This window comes from Galeopterus variegatus, unplaced genomic scaffold (genome assembly GCF_000696425.1).
Source record: "Galeopterus variegatus unplaced genomic scaffold, G_variegatus-3.0.2 Scaffold4969, whole genome shotgun sequence".
Classification (NCBI taxonomy): domain Eukaryota; kingdom Metazoa; phylum Chordata; class Mammalia; order Dermoptera; family Cynocephalidae; genus Galeopterus; species Galeopterus variegatus.
In genome coordinates, this window is record NW_007731080.1 from 21037 (window position 1) to 38329 (window position 17293).

Here is a 17293-nt window from a genome sequence, read left to right on the forward strand (position 1 = left end):
TTGTATAATACCTACTAGATAAGATTGCTATTATGACTAAATGAGATTACATTTCATTTCAAAGCATGTCTAGCATAAAAATACTCAAAATATTAGTTATAACAAGTGTTTTCAGAAACGCTATCAACTCCTACTTATCAGGTAATAGAAGATAATAGAAGATACACTTTTGTTTGAGCATAAGGACTGATTTAGATTATACATTATTGCACATGTGTTGCAATAAACCTATACTTTATTAGAACCAGAAAAGCACAATTTTTGAAAGGCACATAACAGTGTTGCCAGGTTAAATTTTTATAACCAGCTTGAGTTGTCCATCTCAACAGAGATAAACATGACACTTTTGCATTTATTCTAATAACTGTTTTACAATGGACCATATACAATTCTCTTTCACATTTACTTAAAGTCCTTTTGAGTGAATTCCATAACTTCCTGATTGGTCTAATTTAAATTTGTTATTTTATACCTGATTCAAATCTTTGCTCTCCTCTATTGGCAAAATGTGTAGCTTGGGAGAGACAGAATGAGAAGAGGACAGTGTTCCGCTTTTCCACTCCTCTTTCATCTCCTCCTGCTGAAGGTGGCCCTACAGGCTGGGAGTAGGAAAGAGAACGAGGAGTAAGGGTACATCTTGGCAAACTGTCATACCAGTGGTGGGGCAGGATCCCTGCATGACTCCAGCTTGGCCTTGTTTCATCACATTGTAGTGGTCTCTATTGATGTGATGATCTCTGTGAAAGCATGTGTTGGAGTACGTCTCAACTGCACATCCATGCATCCATTAATAAAGTCTCTATCTGCAGAGCTGCAAGAGCCACAGTGGAGGTGGCAGAGTTGGGGCTGCTGGGTGGGAGCCCAAGGCAGGTTCCAGGTAAAGGAAGCTACAGGTGTGGACCCTGACCCTTGCCATTTCTAGTATTTAAACCTGGAGAGAGAGAGACAGAGATTGAGAGGGAAAGAGGGGGAGAGAGAAAGAGAAAGAGAAAGAGAGAGAGATTCCACAGTTTCTGCAAGTTCACAGGAACAGAAAACTGCTAATGTTAGATATACTTGTGATGATGGAGCTGCAGCCCTGCTAACGTCAACAGTGAAACCTCAGGGAGACAGCAGCCTCTAAAGATTTGACTGGTACTAAGCTAAAACCAGATGATTTCATTGATAAAGACCTCAATTTTATGCAGGGGATCCTTTATCTCAGAAGAAAACTTACAGTGACACTTACTTATGGTTCTTCTTACCCTTCTATTGAAATTTATCAAGCATCTGCAAGTCAAAATACAGATAGTGTGCTCATTTAAACAGGTTCAACAGGAACAAAACAGTATTGATGCTGCCAAGTGACTCAATAAAGTAGAACATTTTGGTGAACCAGAAGTGCTTAACAGCTTAGAAGAGACTTATAGTACTTTCTTCAGAATCAACTCAGAAAAAAATGAGTATTGCAGGAGAAACATTTGGTAAGATCAGTTCTTTAAAAATCAATTATGAAGGAGAAGAGAAGGAGGATTGTGGCTCCTGAATAGGAAGCACCTCCAGCAGTGTGTCAGTGTTAGCAAAACCTGAAAGGAGATGTGCTCTTCCACCTTCCAAACAAGCTGGTGAGAATCTAACGTTGAACGCTTTATCTGAAGCTGAAGAATCTGTAAAAAAAAAAAAAAGAAAGAATCAACTATGCTACAGTCCTGCAAAAACAGACACTTTAGGTTTCTCCAAGAACTTGAACTTCTTAAGAAGAATTTTTAGCAGAGGTGGTACAGGGCCAAAGCAGACTCCCAGAATAAGTCTCCCCATTAAAGAAGAGAAAACAAAAGGTGATAATACAGAAAAAAAAAAAAAAAAAATCAAGGAACTCAACAGAAGCAGTTATTATCATGACTACAAATTGACCCAATAATTCAGAAGCTCTGCAGATCAGTTGATTCCTATGCCATGGAATCCATGGTCTATGTAGACATGAGATCATTTATTATGAAAAGTAATAGGTGGCACCAAACCAAGAGTTGGCAATGTAGACTTCAGATACCCTTTGAGTACTTTCAGGACAACTTAGGCAGAAACAAGATCTTTACAACCAGGTAAACCTGAAAGTCCCAAGTTTATAGTGATGCTGGGTAGTGTCCCCAGCCCCCCAGGATACTTGTCAGATCAAGAGGAGAGCGTGTGCTTTGAAGAAATAAAATCTGTAAACCTAACCCCAGTCTCAAACAAGGGGCTTACCTCCTCCATCCACAGTAATCACTACTGATGAGCAGGCAGCTTGATGCCTCAAATGGTAGCTTTTCCAATGCTGACATGAGTGAACTGAGTGTGGCACAGAAACCAGAAAAGCTTTTGGAACCCAGCAGTTACAACACCAGCACTACCTTCCCGCAGTCAGCTCTGCCGTCACTTCCCAGCTTGTAAGTAAATGAAATGTCCCTTGTATTATACAAAGCACTGTAGACATAACACTCAATGTACAAGGCCAGGCTGCAAGTTTGACCTTCCCACCATTACTGTACTGCCGTGACATACCTTGAAATAGGTCTGACCTCAAGCCAGTGAATCAGTCCTACCAGGCAGAAGATCATGCAGTTTGCAAGTTTCCATATAGTGATGAAAGATATTCCACATAATTTGTCAAATGTCTGAAACTTGGAATATATTGCTTTTATAATATGAAGCAAATCGCCAATGTGAAGTGTCATTCAAGTCTGTAAGTTTATTAAGTGGTTTTAACATTGAGCGTTTTTGTTGCTGTTTGCCTTGTTTTTAGTATGAACAGACAATGTAAGGAAAAGGTAAATTCTGCTTAAACATTTGAGGTATGTTTGTACATGCTGTTTGAAGTGTCATGATTTACAATATGATATCATTGTTAGAAATGATACTACAGTTCAGGGGTACATCATCACTGTTTGTATAGAGAGAGGTAGTGAGACAAGTGTTATTCTAAAAGCTAAATTGCTGCTTTCACTTTTCTCAGATTATATAATATACATAATTCACTGTGAAAACCGGCATGGCCAACAGTGCTGAGGGGGCTTAAAATAATCGTTCAATTCTGCTATTTAAAAATTTTAAATGAATTTCCTTCAAAAAGCATGATAACACAGGCCTCCTGAGTGGAGAGCCACTTTGGTCAAATGGTTTCCAAGTTCCCCACCTTCCGCAAAAGGACAGGTGAGGTGGGGAATGGAAAGTACAAAAAATATGAACAATTCTTCAAAAATGTTTGCATTTGCAATTAACATGTGTTTTAAAAGTCATTTGGGGGAAACTACATTTTCACAAAATTACACAAAAGTTTCTACAAGTATATAATAAGGTATCAGAAAACAAACTATAAACTCACAAGATTATAAATACACATATATATATTCTCATATTCTGAAATATAACATTCTCAAAACAACCCCACAAAAATATACTTAGTTACTACTGAAGATAATTTTTGAAATGTAAAAATTAGACTTAAATTGTAAATTTTAAGTGACAGAACTATATAATTAGAGATCAGATGGGTAAACTCCAAAATAGAGCAAAAATTTTGGTCTACTGTATTAATTGCAGCGTTTTGTGTGTGTGGTTTCTGAAATTGTTGAGGCAACAAATGTCAAATGTCTTAGAATTAAATAACAAATGGATCACTGATTTCAAACACTAGAGATATAGTAGTGTTTTTAAAAATTAAAACTTTAAAGGTTGTTAGAAAGGAGTGAATTAATGCAAAAAGCATAATAAAGGCTCAAACATCTTCAAAACCAAATCAAGCAAACTCTATAAAAAAAATAAAAATAAATAATGTCTCTCTCATAGGGGATGTCTACATCTTGTATTGGTCTCATATCTCTACTTCTGTCTCCTGCTGAGGCAAATCCTGGGTTGAACTACTGGCTCCTTGGACAGGTCTGTTTTCTGCTGCTTCTTCCTCTTATCATCTTCTATTCCCTTTGAGATCCTTCTTTTGTATTTAGACTCTTTATATTCTAATCTCTTCTCACCCTGCTGGGTATGTGTCACTCCAACATTCATGGCTTTGGAGATTCTGCATTTCAATCAGATACATCACAAGTGATTCCCTTGGAACTTTCCATATGTCCCTTGTCTCATATCCTTCATTTTTTTATTTTTGTTTTTGAGCAAAGGAAAAAGTTCTTACTATAAATACTTTCCTTCCTTTAAAATGAATGGTTTTCTACTCTATTGCCACCTGCTCTCCTTTCCCCATTTTTATTTAAGAGCGGAAATATAGAGGGTTGCAGTGGTGTCTGGTGGATATGGAACTGGTTCTGAAATCTCATAGTAAGCCTTGAAGGAGGTTCCAGTATCATCTGTTAAGTCTCTTTAAAATTAGTATGAATTTAACATGGTAACATGCAAAGTTCACTCAGCTTGTCAAATTTATAACTTTTTTAGTTTTGTATAGATCTATATAAAATTGTAAGTATTATATTTGCTTTTGTCACTAAAAACAAGTAAAACTTTTTAAGGAGGACTAATTGTTTAATAAAAACAATTAAGTTTACTAGAATTTCAGCTAACTTGCAGAGCCATAATATAAAGGTTTCTACAAAAAAAAAAAAAAAAAGAAAGAAAAGAAAAGTAAACAAAACAGTGCATGGAAGTTAGAGGTGTATTTTGAGTTAGTTCACTAACAGCATTTGACAAGAAAACGTTGAATATCCAGAAACATTCTTGTTTGTGTCAGATTGGCATGTATCAGGCAATGTCAAGCAGTAATGAGCAGGTTTCAAAGCAATATATAAATAATGCATGTTTACTGTCACTGCACAGGTTTTTTGGGTTTCCTTTATCATTTTGCAATTAAGAAAAATATGATTCTGGAACAGAATAAAGCTCAATGAAAATACAAAGTGTTAGAATTGCAATTAATAATTTGAAAACTCACTCTACATTTAATCAATAAGGCCAAATAATCACCAATAGTATGTGAAGAACTCTGGGATAAAAGTGGTGGACTTTGGTGTTATAACTGGGATTCAATCACAACTCTGTCAGTTACTCTCTGGTCTTTACAGATTCAAGGACATTCCATGGCCCATTCTTCTTTCTGTAACAATGAGACGATAATATGTACATTGCAAAAATATTGTAAAAATTACAGGTAAGAAATTAAGTAAGAAAAATGGAAGTTTCTAGCAATTCTTAGTATTATTATCATTGGAAAGTTAGATTAATAACAGAAAAGAGAACCATTCATGGGAAGAGCTGGAAGACATCTACTAACAACCAAGAATAAAGGTATAGGCATAGACAGGATGCCAAATGAGGGCATTCCGGGCCTTTGATCCAGCTTCAATTCATATTAGTCTCACTGATCTAGTTTGACCAAGATATGCTTTTACTAGTGTGAGTTCTCATTCTAGCCTAAAAACTAGAGGGTGTTTTTGTTATTTCACGAAGTACAACATTTGCACTATCAGATTATCAGGAGCACTTTCATTTTTGCAGACTACTTTTATAGATACCACTGTTCTTTAACAGTTTTAACCACTTTGTTGAGGCAGTCTGAATGACACGGACTTGAAAATAGTAGTGACAAATACATCATCTGAGAACACAGCTGTTGGCTTCATCCCCAACTTTGCAAATAGCTGAATGTGGTTCTTTCTTAGACAAAGGTTAAATGCAGACCATCTTCTTAAGTGAAATCAGGGAGAATACTGATGCTATTCAAGAATTTTATCAACCACTAGTCTCTCACCCTCTTGGTGGGTTTAAATGAAATAAATGCATCATAGAGTGAAATTATTTGGACAGATGTCAGAGTTAACTTAAAGAAAAATCCCCAGCCCACTGTGAAGGACTCCTCAGTTACCAAAGGAGTGCACAGGAGGTGTGCAGACAAATCCTATTACTGGGTAATGGGATTTATTCGCGTGTCCAGACACCAGTTTGAAAATGTGATTCTGCTCAAGACATAAGCAGAAGAGTTCTTAAAGGGGACGAAATTCTGTCTTCAGGGAAGATGGAATATATTTCACTAAAATCAATCTGATTCTCTCTTTAATAAATTGCTTGAAGGAAAAGAAAGTCTTTGCTGACACAGAAAATGCTGAAGCCTCCTGAGTTTAGTCCTTTGAAGTACAGTCTACAGCAGGGAGTAGGCAAGAGAATAACAGAATCTTGTGAGAGGTAGGCTTCAAAACACGAGTAATTTCTGGCAAAGCAGCATTCCTTATTCTTCCTAAGTAAGGCCTAGAATATTTTAATGCATTGCTTATTTTGTGCTACGTAGATAGTGCAATATTTACAAGATGCAAGGCTGGAATCTATTCACCCCAGAAAAAAAAATAAGTCACAGGACTAAGCATTAATATATTTTTCTCATTGCTCAACTGTTGATCAATAATTGTTTATCTAAAAGTTTTATTAGCTAGAATTATACAGTCTTAGACCAGGGGTTGTTGAACTTCAACTGTGAAGAGCCATATAGTAAATATTTTAGGCTTTGTTGGACATGTGATCTCTATTAAAACTGCTCTCCTCTGCTGTTGTAGCATAAAAATACCATAAACAATTCGTGAATGAATGGTCGTGACTGGATTTGGCCATAAGATTGTAGTTTGCTGATACCTGACATTAGGCAATCAGCATCTTTATCCATACAGTCTTAGCATCTATTACAATTTCTGGCATGTGATATAGATTAATAAATAAATACAATATTGAAGAGCAACTTATGTCACTGGTAGTTCATCCTCTGTCTACACTGCTTCACCTTTGATATGATTTCAGTTGATTAATTCTGAGACAACTTGAACATTTCAAAAAACTGACCCCAAAATACATAATCGACACATAATTTTTGTCATATCACTACTAAAAATGTCATAACCTGAATCTAATCATAAAGCAATATTAGAATATCCCAAAGTATGGGACCTTCTAAAAAACATCAAGGTCAAGAAAGGCAAAGGAAGGCTGACATAATGTTCCAAAATAATGGCAACTACAGTAACATGACAAATAAATACAATGAATAGCCCTGGAGTAGATCTGAGATGAGGAAAAAGAGAAGCTATAGAAGGCATTTATTAGACAAGAGACAAAATTGAAATATAAAATGCGGATTTAATAATAATATTGAAACAAAGTTAAACTCCCTTAATGGAGCTGTGAAAATGAATGACCTTGTTCTTAGGTTGTTGCTTTGTGTTGCTTTGCTCCCCATGGATTTGTTACCCCACTTCCCCTGGGTGACAGAGATGCAAAGGATTACTCAAAGCCCATCTCTTCTGAGCAGTGAGAGACCCCGAAGTGGTTGACTTCCCTTGGGAATGCTCAAGCGAGAGGCAACCCATCCTTGGAAAATTAACCCCAAATTGGGGTTCTCTTCCTGCATTTATTTTCCAGACCAGGAAGTTATGGGAAGAGACATAGGTGGGGTTATAGTTGAACAATATAGGCTGGTAACTTTCAGCAAAACAAGCCAGATGACATTCCAGTAATGCTATCAACAAAAGCTTGATCTTAGCAAACATTCCTTCTCCCTCTAGCAGTTTTCCAGCAACTTAGATATCAACAGTAACTAATCTGTCTCTGAGCCAGCAACCTTGCTGTGCCACAATTCTTATCTTGCAACAGAAACTTTATAGCCTGAGGAAAATTTCCAGTCCTCTGCAAGGTCAATATTTGAAATGGCAAGGCTTTGGAAAACCAGGCCCCATGAGGTACATTTGCCTTTTAGTATATTCCACATTAGGTAATACACTTTGAAGTATTTAGTTATGGAGATCGGAATACTGTTGTCTCCATCTTACTTTCAAATGGTTTGGATGGAATAATATACACACATATTCATTGATAGAAAATGATAAAACAAATTGACAAATCAGGCTAAATGATACACAAGAGTTTCCTACAAAAAAATGTATTTTAAAAGTACCGTTGTCTGCTTTCTTTTTCTCTCCAGCTTTTGATACACATAAAATAAGAAACATTGATACTTAGACAGATGAGTTTTAGCTGGAGCTAGTATTTTCTGCTTTAAGCAGATGAATAGATAAAATAGTAGCCACTTGGTAAGGTAAATGAATGTAGTCAATATCTGCAGGGATTTCTAAAAGTAACATGTTTGCACATTTTTCTGCTAGTCAAATCATCCTTAAAGAAATTCCAGTAATGAAACTATTGTAACTTTTAAGCCTTGAAAGATTCAACCAAGGAAGTTCTAAGTAATTCTCAAAGTATCTGATCAGCAGGAAGTACTTAAAATACTTTCTTCAGCTGTTTTTTAATTAGATTATGTTTTGCCTGTAAACCAGATTAACAAGAACAAGAACACATCGTGTTTGAGCTGAATGCTGAGTAAGGGGACAACAAAATAATTTAGTGAACCCAGAAAACAAGTTTTCAAATTGATACTGAATAGAAGGAGTTTCGAGCAGATGGAGGCTGAAAGAATGAAGCAAACAATAGGGCATTAAAAATTCCTGAGGGGTCCAGGTAGAAGTTGGTTAGAAAGACAAATGCTTTTCTGCATGGATAACCTGCTGGGTTAGAAGAATATCCCTTCCTATGCAATTTTAGAACAGATTTGGGTTCATTCTAAATGAGTTTTGCTTTTAGGGAGTTTTACTTTGCCTATTTATTTTCAGTGTTTTTAAGTTATTATAGTACAGTAGGAGAAAATGAATAATCTGAATTTCTTTATGTTGTTTTATATTAAGCTCTTTTAACTTAGAATACTGAACAAATATGAAAAATCTTGAATTAATTTAAGCTACTTCTGTTTGCATGATTAAACATGAGTCTGGACCAATCACTGAAATCATGGGCACCATGTCTAACTCTTTGTAAAATAGGGAAAATGAAGTGAATGTTGAAGAGCATCACCAGGCTTAACTGAAAAATATCCATTATGTTATCTGAAAGAAGTAACGTGTAAAAAAAAAAATTAAAAACATACTCATTATTATTATTTCTATTTTTTTAACCACAGGCTGACCTGAGACTTAAGGTTCATCGTATAATGACATTTCAGCAAACCTGAACTCCAACAGATTCCTCCAGTTATATTTTAAAGTAGTCAATACATTCTATTTTTATAAAGATATACCTGAAAGCAACAAATGACCAAGTTGTAAGATTAGCTTTATAGATAAAGCAATTCCAAAGTGACTGGTAAAACAATTCCTTGAAAATTAAAGTATCCTCAAATTGTGATTTTCCAGAAATTGTGTTGATATATTTACTGTTGTGCAGCAATATCAACTATTTTGATCTGAAATTGGCCAGCTGACCTCAGTAAATCGCCATTTATCTTATTCCAGGCCTTGCAACATTTCTTCCTCTACAAACTCTTTTCAAATTATAGATATTGTTATCACAGTGAAAGGTCATTTTAAATCTGTTTTGTTGGTTCAAATAATGCTTAAAATCAATAGTATTTCCTTCATATCTCCACACTGTACTTGATTTAATGGGCAAAGTGGCCGCATTCTACAGCACACAAAATGTTTGCCGCTGAAAGTCACCTTTATCAAAAGAAATAGCATTAAGGCCTTATTTATTTTTGTTTTGAAGCTTTAGTTTGATTGACTTATATCATATCAACACCAATTTCTTGCTTATTTTTCTTGAATATAAAATATACTAATACAGTTATGGATTAAAATTTGATATAAAGAATTTTTTAAAGATCTTATTGAATCCTTGAAGTAGCATTTTTTTTTTTTTAAACAAAGGCAAGCAGTTTGGGGAAATAGGAAATAGTCCTCTATTAAATGCCAATTACAGGTATATTTTTACATCCACATATATATATATATATATATATATATATACACACACACACAGTATGTAGAACTGTTTGTAGGGAGCCCTAGTTTCAATGATTCCTGCTCTTTCTTCAGCTCCAAAGGGATTTTGATCCTTCCTATGTGAAGCATGCTATTTACAACACCCTTGGTTTAAACCTCTGGTTTGTCATTCTCTACCAGGTATAGAATAGCAATGGTTATTCTCCCTTAATGTATTGTACCAAATTGTTTGTTTTTAAATTATATACAATCTAGTCCCAATCAAAAATGTTTTGATAAGTGATAGACTTGCATATACTACAGTGGTCCTAATAGATTACAATGGAGCTGGAGGTATAAGTTTGCGTAAGTACACTCTAGGATGTTCTTGCAATAACTAAATCCCATAACAACACATTTTTCACAACGTACCCCAGTCCTTAAGTGACAAATAACTGTATAAGTTTTCTCTTGGATCAGAAAGACATAAATATAGATTGACATTTCATAATTACAATTGTGTTTATGGATTTGTACTGAAGAACCAATGTACATATTTTTTTCTTTTTTTGATTACTTAATCACAACTACTTCTCATCGCAAAAACACTGAAAAGATTTTAACTGTCATGTTAATTTCTCTTGAATTTATTTTTTAAAATCTTGGATTTTTAGTGAAATAAAATTTAATGATTATCTGACTTTATAACATTTCTTTTATAGCATAACATTTCATTTTTGTATAATAAACACCAATATTTATACAGGTATATTTTTACACACACAACTTTGTGTCAATATTATATAGTATTAATATTATAATAATTTCTCTCATTTGTATCACATTCTATTCAGAATAAAATTATACTCTTTAAATTTGTATATATGCATATTCTTCTACATTCCACTAAGCTAATTGCTTTGATGAATTTTGTGTATTTTTTTTTTTTTGTATCAGAGGAGATGATTCAATTCTCTCATTGCCAACCAGGTAGCTGGGGTGGCCCTACATAGAGGAGATGATTCAATTCTCCCAGTGTCAACCATGTAGCTAGGGTGGCCTGGCACTCTGTCTGTGCAGGTAAGACTTTGGGGGCAGGTTGAAATTTCCAAAGTCACCACTATTTTAGTGTCCAGAAAATCCAGATCAAGGGACTAATGCCAGGGATTTCAACTCAATGCATAATTCTTTAAGACCAGAAATCTGAATCATCTTCTGTCATTGATAGTAGTCACCCAAAAAAAGCAGCCAAAAATAAGTAAAAATAACATTCAATGTGAGATCAACTGTAAAGTGTATAATTAGGATCAATTTCTTAATTTACTTGTGACCATTTATGAAAAAAAAATTAAGCGGAAGAATATTCTTTAATGTCATTTATATTCCTTGGTGTTGTGCGGTGCTTAGCTTTCACTTTAAAATCTAAATATAAGAGTATTCTTGCACACACCATAATATTGTTGGCATGTGGAAATTAGGTCATTGTCAAACCCTATTGAAGTGCATAAGGACTTGCATATTTGCACATAAATTTGCTGACAAGATTCATACTTTTGCCTAATTATCACTGCTATTTTTTTTAAAAAAATAATATAAAAGAGCCTTGCTAAGTTTCACTGACAATTTTTATTAAAATTGCACTATCAGAATTCAATAGTATTGCATCTTTGTTCATGTTCCAGCTGTTACCAAGGATTCATGTCACATGTTAGTAAATGTCATCTAAAACAAAAGAAATAAATTGTATTAACATTGAGCAAAAACTGTAACAAAGCATGTAAAATATATATAAGTTTCTTATTACACCTCACATATAAAATGAGCTGGGGCTTTGCCTCTAAGTTACTGTAAATTACATCTTAATGTTAAAATAATCCAATTTGTGATTTTATGTATTGTATTGATAATGAGTACACATGGAATATATAAAGGCTAGTACCATTTGGAAAAAATACAAAATGTAAGTGCTATAAGTACAATGGCTCTTTATTTCTTAACTTAATTCTTTCTTATGAGATTAATTTCAATTACAATAAACAAGTGTTTAGTTTATTAAGAACACACATTCCTTTCAAGGATTTTTTTTCTACTTTATTTTAAGTAAAGTTCAATATATTTTAAAACATGATACATTAAAGATCTTAGTGGACCATAAATCATGTTCAAATGATTGTCTTCATCCCTAAATTTAACTTTAAAATTTACTTATTATTTTATGCCATGTATAGAACTATAAAAGTTGTGTTTAACTGCTTTTCTGAATCTTTTTAGTCATGTTCAAATGATTGTCTTCATCCCTAAATTTAACTTTAAAATTTACTTAATATTTTATGCCATGTATAGAACTATAAAAGTTGTGTTTAACTGCTTTTCTGAATCTTTTTAGACATCTGTGTTTCTTTATGTTGCTATTGGGTACATTAGCTGCTGTTAAAAATATACATAGGAAACTTATCTTGCCTAGTTTTTAAATTTCGCAAAAAGAATAATTCAGGAGAAAAACGTGCAGCTACTGTTGATCATTTAAGCTTCTGAATGTATAATGCATATTTAGGATTAGCATAACAATATTAGCTAAGGGCAATGCAACATAGGAGTTTTCATTATAAGTCATTTATTTAAATTTAAATCAGATCACCAGTGAGGAATCTCTCGACATTACGAGTAAACTATTTCTGGACACAGAACACAGAATGAGAACTGAGTCCTTTTTCTTTGCTGGCAATCTCATTAAAACCAGCACAGATAATGCTAGTTTGCATTGAAATCATGACTGTCACAAACTTCAGTTTTAATAAATAGTATAAATGCTATTTACTGTTTATTTTCTGTTAGAAAGATTTAAGATTAGTTAATTGGTTAAAAATATTTATTGGATTCTAACCATGAATCACTTGGTTGTGTGGTAGTAATAGCAAGGGCAACACAGTACCTGCCCATGAAAAGTTCTCAGTCTAGTGAGTGAGATAACATTTACCTGCCCACATGGAAATTCCATGTGTTCTATTAGAGCAGGTTAATTGGTTAAAAATATTTATTGGATTCTAACCATGAATCACTTGGTTGTGTGGTAGTAATAGCCAGGGCAACACAGTACCTGCCCATGAAAAGTTCTAAATCTAGTGAGTGAGATAACATTTACCTGCCCACATGGAAATTCCATGTGTTCTATTAGAGCAGTCATATCTTGCTTTTTAGAATGCATGAACACAATTCAAACATGACAATATTTGACTACTTTTAATATAATAGCTTGTTAAATTAGAACCAGTTAAGATGATGAGCTAAGAATAATAGAACCTGATAGAGGGAAAGCAGGATTAAGTCTGAAGTGTATGATCTTTTCTGGTCCTGCAGGTAGATGGAATTTGAAGAAAGGGGTCATGCCATAGTGGAAAGTAAACCTGAACATCAAAGACAAATTACTGAAAACAAATCAAATCAAACAAAAAATTACCTATTGTGTAATTTTCTGATAATTTGCCTTAAGAATGTGGCCTAGTGACTTGCCGAGAATATGAAAATATCTACCTGATCATTTGTTTTAAACTAATCATATTTGTGTTCACTTGAGAGATGTGGGTTCTTTGTTATCAACTCCTTTTTCTAAAATATGGAGCTATCAATTTGTTCATTTAATAAACATTTATTGACTGTACGTATCAAACAGAATTTTTTCTAGATTTAGAAGTTAAAGAGATGAAAGACATGATCCCTGTTTTCAAATATCTGGAAATTTCACAGGTAGTAACATTTCTCTACTGACCTACTTCTCCTGAGTGACTTCAATACACATAGTTATCTGCTATGTGGAAACCAAATAAACAAAGCTGTGTAACAAGGGAGCAACAGAGCTACATACAAGAGGCCAGGTAATGTTTAAGGTTAGAGACAAATTAAAGAAGGTGACATTAGCAACTTAAGAAGCTCTTGATTCTCCCTCCACCCACTTATCCACTGAATGAACATCTACTCATAGATCATTTTTCTCTGACAGAAACCAGAGACCAGTTGAGAGATTCCTACCCACTGGGTAAACTGAGAAAATATCCACATCAAACAGATAGGAAAAGCTGATGCACTCTTGGGCACTGACCTTGCCTTGGGCACTGCACCATAAAATCAGGAAGGGTTTTTACATTTCTCACTGTATGTAGGAGGGTTTGCACCTCACATATATCATCCTCACTCTAAGGTTCTTCATGGTTTGGCTCTTAATTCACCAACTCTGGGAAAGGAGGGAATTAGCTACATACCCATCTCTCTAGACCACAGAAAAAAGAAACATTGGTTTTGCATGAATGTGCACGCACTTCCAGGGTCTCTATCCCCTGAAAGCAGAACAGAAAAGGGGCTTTAAAAATGCAGCTTCCCCAGTTTTTCCCCAGAAGGGGTTTACAACACAACTTTAAGTAGTTACTTGAAAGCCTGGCTTCTATCAAGGAAGCCAAGGAGACAAACAGTAGTCCTCTAGAAGCCTGAACCAGAGCTTGGCACTTCCCAAGTCTTTCCTCTGGCTCACCCTAGAGATAAATTCAGGTCTCCCATTCTTCCTGGAAGGAATTTGGCCACACATAGAGTGTCACAACATCTACAGCTCCCACCCAAGGGACTGTCTCCTTAACAATCCAGCTCTGGGAATCAATAGGGCTTTGCATTCATGAGTGGCTCAAGACAGAAAACAAAGAGATGAATTTACAACAGGCTCCCTTCCAGCAGCCTTCTCTCCAGGATTAAGTGGTACTGCCTGAATGATGATACAGGATTTTGCCACAGATCCTGTCCCCAGGTTAATGCAGACAGAGTGGGAGATAAACACTCATGCCCAGCTTCACCATGAAGACAGAAGGAAGTGCAGCACACATCTAACACCCCAACCTTTTCAGCTACATCTAGAAAATCTGATACCTACCTTACTAGTAAAGAGAGGATGTGGCACATTCTAAGTTCTAGGGGGCCAGCAAAATCAGAGGCACCAGTTTGGTCTAACAGAAAGATTTGAGAAGCACCTAAAAATCTCTGGCCAGATGGATTGGTGAGGTCCTTCTATCACACAAGATGATTCTGCCAAGACAGGGTAAGATAGTTATCTGCTATGTGGAAACCAACACAGAGATACAAGGAAAGTGAAGAAACATATTTCAAACAAATGAATAAGATAAATTTCCAGAAACTGACCCAAGTGAAGTGGAGATATGTGACTTACCCACCAAAAAACTCAAAATAATGGTCATAAAAATTCTCACTGAAGTCAGGAGAACAATGCATGAACAAACTGATAATTTTGTTAACAAACAAAGAGGCAGAAAGTATAGACAAATAAACAACAATCAGAGCTGAAGAATACTGCATTTAACTGAGAAATTCAATAGAGGGATTCAATGGCATACTAGATCAAGCAGAAGATCAGTGTACTCAAAGACAGGAGTACTTCATTTCCACTGGAAATGAAGCAATCCGAGAAGCAAAAAGGAAAATGAATAAAAAAGAGTGAGGGTAGTTTGAGAGACTTATGGGACACTATCAAGATTAACAATGTGTGCATTATCAGTGTACCAGAAGGAGAAAAAAGAGAGAAAAACACAAAAATCATATTCATAGAAATAGTCATTGAAAACTTTCCAAGCCTGGGGAAGGAAATAAAAATCTGGATCCAGGAAGTCCAAGGAAAACCAAATAAGAAAATCCAAACAGACCCACACCAAGACACATCATAATCAAGTTGTCAAAAATTAAAGACAAAGAGAGTTTTGAAAGCAGCAAAGGAAAAGCTAATTGTTATATACAAGGAAATTTTCATAAGATTATTAGCAAAATTTTTAGCAGAAACCTAGCAGGCAAGAAGTGAGTGGGATTATATATTCAGAATCCTGAAAGAAAAATAAATTGCCAACCAAGAGTACCATTCCCACCAATCCTGTTTTAAAAAATTGAAGGAGTAATATAGACTTTCTTAAACAAACAAACAAAAAATCTGAGAGAATTTATCACTGCTAGACCTGTGATACAGGAAATGTTAAAGGGAGTTCTTCAAGCTGAAGGAAGAGAATGCTAATTAGTAACATGAATGTATATGAAAGTACAAAACTCACTGGAAAAAGTAAGTACACTGTCAAATTTAAAACACTCTAATACTGTAATGGTGGTGGGTAAATCAATTACACCTCTTGAATAAAGGTTAAAAGACAAAACTATTAAAGACAGCTAAAACTACAATAATTCGATAAGAGATACAAATTAAAATAATGCAAATTGTGGTGCCAGCCCCGTGGCTCACTAGAGAGTGCGGCGCTGGTAGCACCGAGGCCGCTGTTTTGGATCCTATATACGGGTGGTCGGTGTGCTCACTGGCTGAGCATGGTGCAGACCACACCGTGCTGAGGGTTGCGATCCCCTTAGGCCAGCCCCATGGCTCACTAGAGAGTGCGGCGCTGGTAGCACTGAGGCCGCTGTTTTGGATCCTATATACGGGTGGTCGGTGTGCTCACTGGCTGAGCATGGTGCAGACCACACCATGCTGAGGGTTGCGATCCCCTTACTGGTCAAAAAAAAAAAAAAGTGTGACTCTTAGCAAAAAAAAAAAGTGTAAATTGTGACATCAAAAATGTAAAACATGGAAGGAAAAGGAATAAAAATATAGAGTTTGTGTATGCAATCAAAGTTAAGTTGTTATCAGCTTAAAATTGCCAGTTGTAAGATGCCTTATGGAAGCCTCAGAGTAACCACAAAGCAAGAGTCTATAATAGACACACAAGAGTCTATAATAGATACAACAGTCTATATAGAGTCTATAATAGATAATAGAAAAAAGTCAAAGCATATCACTACAAAAAGACATCCAACAAAAAAGGAAGAAAACAATAGAGGAATAAAAAAGCAAAGGATCTGCAAAAACCAGAAAACAGTTAACAAAGTGGTACTAGTCAGTTCTTAACTACGAACAACTATATTGAATATAAATGGATTAAATTCTTCTATTGAAAGGCAGAGAGTGGCTGAATGGATTAAAAATAATAGTAATAAGATCCAACTCTATGCTGTCTACAAGATTCACTTCACCTTAATAGATTGAAAGTGAAGGAATAGAAAAAGATATCACATGTTAATAAAAACACTTTTTTCAGGAAAAATAGTCTTTAGGTTAAAAACTTTAGAAAGAAACAAAGAAGGTGTTTTAGTCTGTTTGGTGTTGCTATTAACAGAAATACCTGAGACTGGGTAATTTATAAAGGAAAGAGGTTTATTTGGCTTATGATTCTGGGACAGCTGCATCTGCCTCTGGCTGCTTCTACTCATGGCAGATAGTGGCAGGCAGCCATCAGGTACAAGCAGATCACATGGCGAGAGGAAGCAGGAGAGAGAGAGAGGGGATGCCAGGGTTCTTTAAACAACGAGCTCTTGTGGGAACTAATAGAGTGAGAACTCACTCATTACTCCCTTCTCTCCCAGGGAGAGCATTAATCCATTCATAAAGGATCCACCCCATGACTCAATCAGTTTCCAACACTGCCACATTGGGGATCAAATTTCCATATGAGTTT

General features: G+C 35.2%; 1 pseudogene; it reads left to right on the forward strand.

Annotated features, from left to right (window-relative positions):
• Positions 1–997: 997 nt before the first annotated feature.
• On the forward strand, positions 998–2409 carry LOC103604104 (annotated as a pseudogene).
• The last annotated feature ends 14884 nt before the right edge of the window (positions 2410–17293 follow it).